Source organism: Pelmatolapia mariae, linkage group LG15, assembly GCF_036321145.2.
Source record: "Pelmatolapia mariae isolate MD_Pm_ZW linkage group LG15, Pm_UMD_F_2, whole genome shotgun sequence".
In the NCBI taxonomy this organism is placed as follows: domain Eukaryota; kingdom Metazoa; phylum Chordata; class Actinopteri; order Cichliformes; family Cichlidae; genus Pelmatolapia; species Pelmatolapia mariae.
Window position 1 is genome coordinate 38,239,023 of NC_086240.1, and position 5,981 is coordinate 38,245,003.

At 38.5% G+C, this 5,981-nt stretch overlaps 1 long non-coding RNA gene across 1 annotated transcript; it reads left to right on the forward strand.

Moving 5' to 3' along the window:
- Nucleotides 1-751: 751 nt before the first annotated feature.
- Nucleotides 752-2,175, forward strand: LOC134643355 (uncharacterized). Its single transcript, XR_010096366.1, has 2 exons — nt 752-860; nt 1,457-2,175. It is a non-coding gene; the product is annotated as an uncharacterized LOC134643355 (long non-coding RNA).
- The last annotated feature ends 3,806 nt before the right edge of the window (nt 2,176-5,981 follow it).

Here is a 5,981-nt window from a genome sequence, read left to right on the forward strand (position 1 = left end):
AGGAGTGGTATCTCAATATAGCAGCCATAAAGAACAATGCCGATTCCCTTTTACCACATATCGTACACCTCGCTCCTATTAAGTGGAGCCAACTTAATGAAAAAAGGGGTCAGACTCTAAGATCCCATCACATAGAATGAGGTCAGTCTGAGCTCATAAAAAAGATCAAAACTCAAAACATGAAGGTCACTCTCTCATTATTAGCGTGAGAATCAGGGCTACCTCGCCTCTTCTGGGGTTCTGCAGTATTCCAGAAACTATTGATCCAGCCGCACTAATGCAATCACACTCCCCATACACCGGTTATTGACGCTAGGGTTTCAGACTAATGGCTGCAATAAACATTGATGCAATCATGTGCAGTAAATGAGAACAAATGGAGAAGAGCAAATGAAAAACAATAACAGCAGCCTGTATCTGTGCCATCAGAAACTGAATTTGAATAAGTTAAATTTGAATCTGAATTGTAACTTGAATAAAAGCTTTTGAAACTGAATTTGAATTAGTCTAATTTGAAATTGAATTTATGGTTTGAAAATGATCATCACTAAATTGAAATTGAATTTTATATATTGAAAATGAATTCATTTGCTTTGAAACTGCATTTTATCCTTTAAAAATTCAGCTCTCGAATAATTTCAGTTTCACTCTCACCATTCAGTTTCAGTTCTACAATTCAATTTCAGTTCCAAAATTCAGTTTTTTGGAACTTACTTCAAGAGTAAACGAGCGCAGATTAAATGAACTATGTTTTACCAGCGGGCCGAAAGTGTTACTGACGGGAATCTACATCGTCTTGAGCTGAATTAAGACTTCAGAAGTCATTCGTCATGTCGAATGACCAGCGGATAAACTCTCAGGTTGGTAATAAATGTATTACATGTATAAGAACAAGCGTCATGTTAACAATTGATAGCCGTACAATAACTTTTATGCTTATTGTAGCTGTTAGCTAAAAACGCTAATTTAGCCTAGTTTGCCCTGGATTTAGCTTTGACAAACAAATATGATCGACTGTTTCTAGTAGAATTCCAAAGTTGTCATCTTGTACCCTGTCAGAGCCCTGTATGCTTGCAGAGACCCCTACAGTAGGGAAACATGCAAAACAGTGTCCAAACCTTTGTATTTGAGCTTTATTTATGTCTTACACAGCATCCCAACTCTTTAGCTAACTTAATAACTTTAGCTAAAGTGAATAGTTAGTCTAATTCATTAGTGCAGCATTACTGGATCACCTGTTTGAAGTGATATAATATGATATACAACTATCACTGAAGCAGCAAACTTTGTAAATAAACAACACTTCTCATTCTCTAAACGTTTGGCCACAGCTGTAGATTATACTATCAGTGCTTTTTCACTCTTGACAATAATTACATTTCTAAATTCTCTTTGTGCATTTACAGGTAAACAATATCTAATATTTTATCTAAATGACTGCTTTGTCTTTGAAAAGGTGAAGAGCCTGAGGCCGGTGACAGTCCAGTTCTACTCCAAGTACATCCTTACGGTGGCTCACAGGACAAGGCTACATTCCTGTCCTGCCAGAAGAGAAGAGAAACTTCAGAGTCTTCATGCAGTTCAACCACACCTGTCATATTCCATATGACAGGGGTCTCAAACTCCAGTCCTCGAGGGATGCATGCAACTTTTCCATGTGTCCCTGGTGCAACACACCTGAATACAATTAGTAGGTCATTAGCAAGAGTGTAGAACTTGACTGCATGCTGAGGTGGCAACCCCTAACCCTACCTACTCAAGTAAATTTAAGTAAATGTATGTATTTGGAAACATATACTTCTAAAATACTTTTATTGCACCATGTTCATTCACTCATGAGCTGCTGTAACGTGAATCAAATGGCTGAATTGCCAACTCAGCATGCATTCAAGTTCTATACTCTTGCTAATGACCTACTAGGTGTGTTGCAACAGGGACACATGGAAAAGTTGCAGGACAGCGGCCCTCGAGGACTGGAGTTTGAGACCCCTGCCGTATGGTGTTCATGCAGTTTTCTACCCCACAGTTACAGCATGTCTGACTGCCTGTTCAGCATATGCAAAAATATATGAGTTTAAGCATGTGATGACAAAGGCCTTCCATTATGGTGTTTGTCATCACATGTCACAGACATCTGGATGATCATTTGGAATAAACAAAAAACTTGTTACTTCATCTTTTATCTTTATTATTATTATTATTGTTCTTATTTTACATTTTTCATTGTTAGGCATTAGGTTTATTTGTAGTAGTCCTTTCCAACTTCTTTCCCTCTTCCATGTTACTGTGTCAGCATCTGTTTGGGGTTGGGAGTGGAACAGAAAGTAAGGAAATCCAGTGCCATTAAAACCAGGAGAGGTTCTTATATTTCAGAAGAAGGGATTAATTCAAAAGAAATGACCTCAATGCCATATTTTATTTAGGAACCCTAGAGAGCACTTTGCAAAATAACACATTCTTATAATTTCACCCTCAGATGAGCCAAGCTACGACTGTCAGGGAAGGTGATGTAGGTACAGAGCATGTGAGAGTGGTTAAGTTGATGTCTCTTGTCTAGATGAAGGCACAAGAGGGATCAATGGCAATGCGTAGAGATTCAGTATCTGCAGTCTTCAGTGGACACTCCATTTCTGGCACAAAACACCTGTAAAAGATGATCGATTTAGGAGGTGACCTGACAACTTCAGCCTGTCAAACATAGCAATGGAGTAGTATGTTTAAAAAAAAACTAAGCATGCACTCAGTACCCTAAGAATTATTATGATAGTTAAACACAGTGATAGTCACATATCATATCACTTCAAACGGAGGTGATCCAGTAATGCTGCACTAATGAATTAGACTAACTATTCACTTTAGCTAAAGTTATTAAGTTAGCTAAAGAGTTGGGATGCTGTGTAAGACATAAATAAAGCTCAAATACAAAGGTTTGGACGCTGTTTTGCATGTTTCCTACTGTAGGGGTCTCTGCAAGCATACAAGGCTCTGACAGGGTACAAGATGACAACTTTGGAATTCTATTAGAAACAGTCGATCATATTTGTTTGTCAAAGCTAAATCCAGGGCAAACTAGGCTAAATTAGCTTTTTTAGCTAACAGCTACAATAAGCATAAAAGTTACTGTACAGCTATCAATTGTTAACATGACGCTTGTTCTTATACACGTAATACATTTATTACCAACCTGAGAGTTTATCCGCTGGTCATTCGACATGATTTCTGAAGTCTTAATTCAGCTCAAGACGCTGTAGATTCCCGTCAGTAACACTTTCGGCCCGCTGGTAAAACGTAGTTCTATTAATCTGCGCTCGTTTACTCTTGAACCGGAACCGGAAGTAAGTTCCAAAAAACTGAATTTTGGAACTGAAATTGAATGGTGAGAGTGAAACTGAAATTATTCGAGAGCTGAATTTTTAAAGGATAAAATGCAGTTTCAAAGCAAATGAATTCATTTTCAATATATAAAATTCAGTTTCAATTTAGTGATGATCATTTTCAAACCATAAATTCAATTTCAAATTAGACTAATTCAAATTCAGTTTTCAAAAGCTTTTATTCAAGTTACAATTCAAATTCAAATTTAACTTATTCAAATTCAGTTTCTGATGGCACAGATTTCTGCCCATAAGCCTGAAAAGCTCAGGAAAAAATGTAAACAACACCAGCAAAAAAAATGTATTCAGAACTAAAAATGGAAAGATTTGCTACGTCAGCTTAATCAAGCATGTGTTGCATTTGTTATCAACATCATCGGTGGAAATGTCTTTTACAGGAAAGTTGGAGTGTACTTAATTTTTGTATCTTTTGCATTATGTTGAGATTTTAACATGAAAACAATATTTGTCATGAAGTAGATTAGGTAAAAACAGAAAATACAATGTTGTGTTACGACTGTATACAGGAGCCCAAAGTACAAAAACGAAAAAAATACAGAAGGAAACAAACTGCAAAACAAAAAAATCCAACAGGCAGAACGAAGGAGGAACAAAGGGGTGGTATGCAGAAGCTTTAACAAAGAACAAAGGAGAGGTACAGAATGAATGCAATCAATAGACAGGACGTAAAACTCAAAACAAGGCAGATGAGGCCCAACCAACCATGTAAAACGAGAAATAAAAGAATGCAGAAAAAACCCCACAAAGGCAAGAAACCACTGTGGAGTGCCTGTTAACCGAAATTCAAGGAAAATACGGGGAACCAAATTCCATATCTAATAATAACTATAATTCTAAAATGCATTTAAGAAACCTGGAATAATCATGAAAACAAACAGGAATAAAAACTCAACCTAGCATTCATTAAAAGGTAAAAACAATAATGATACAAAAGGATTAAAAATGCAAAAGAGCTCAATTACACGGGGACAAAGCTCCAGGACCACTGCAGATACATGTAACCTTTTCTTTTTTTAAACTTCACAATGTAAAAAGAACACAAAGCACATGCAGGGAGAATGAGAAAAACCTTGAGCACTGCAGCCTTTTGACATACGTACTACCTTCTCAACCAAGTGAGCTACAACAGCACTCACAGCGAGTCTCCTGAAAGAAACTTTATCTCCTTCGGGCTATTTCTCTGTGACTCAGAAGGAGGAGAAGACTCTAAAGCAGGTGTCTGTGGCAGCGCCATGGCAGCAGTTCCTTTTAAACTGAGCATCTGTGTTTTTCCAAGGCTGATGTCTGGCTGTGCTCAGAAGGTAAGCATCCTTACTTTTCTGGCACTCTGAAGGAATAGTGCAAAAGGCCCGTGCTGAGGCATATGGAGCCACATATTGCACTGAGCCATTATCTGCCACGCCATTATTCTGCAGAAGCCCAATTTTGAAAATATGGTAAAAGGTGAGGATGTACTGTTGTGGCCTTAGCTAGCTCTAGGCTAAGTGGCCATGGCAGAGATAGCAGGTATTGTTTTGCGCTGCAGCTACCTGAGAGGCGCTCCAGTGTGGATGGTAGGTGTGGGCATATATCTGCCAAAAATGTTGCCTTGGCAAAGGACAGGAGGTTTATTTATTTATTTAGACAGAGATCTTGACCCCCCGTTATGTTCAGCACAAAGTTACGCTGATGGTGCCATCGGGAACAGCACAGCGACATATTGCCGACTTATATGGACTGTCTGGGTGATGGTAGCCCTGAAGTAGCAGAGACATGTCTTTGATTGTTTAGAAGAGGTGTGTAGTGCTGCTTTGCCTATATTTGACCTCTCTTTATTCGGTAGTGGTGATGTAGCTTGTTCATTGGCAAGACGTGGAGGCAACATTGCTTACCTCTGCTTAACTGCTGCTTTTTCTGTCTGTGCAACCCATCTGGGAGGCACTGAGTAGCTTGGAGATCATTTGGTGCAGTTGGTTTGTGGAGCTGGATCGTGTAGAGGCAACACTGCTGACTTTGGAACAACATATTGGAGTTTGAATCCCAACTAGGGTATTTTTAGCTATTAATGTTTAAAGATTCTTACCACAGATATAAATACAGAAAAAGCCTAATGCTTTCAAATCATACATTTGACCACGGTTTGGGTGAGATGCGAGGAAGATCAGCGTGTGGCCTATAAACAGTATAGAGAGCAGTGGGAACATGATCAACACCTAATGCCTCTGTATGGGGATCACGAGGACAGAGAAAAGGCATCAGTAAAATTACGTGACTTTGCCTTGACGTCTTGCTGATGAGAAAGATACATTAATGCTATTTCTCTGTGTGGGTCGTGTAGAGTGTTGCAACACAGGCAAAGCACTAAGTGACAGAGAAATGATCTCTTTCAAATGGGCAAACACACGTCTCTGTTACGTAGCACTACGTCACTGTGCTGTCTGAGTCATTGACTGTTTGATGTAAAGGGGATCTTTAAAGACAGATTTAACTGAGATAATAAAGAATAATTGGTCCAAACATTGCATACACATACAATAAAGAATTTAAAAAGTGATCTTACATTTTGTTTTCCGAACACGGAATGAGGAGCAGTTTCTCTTTATTGAA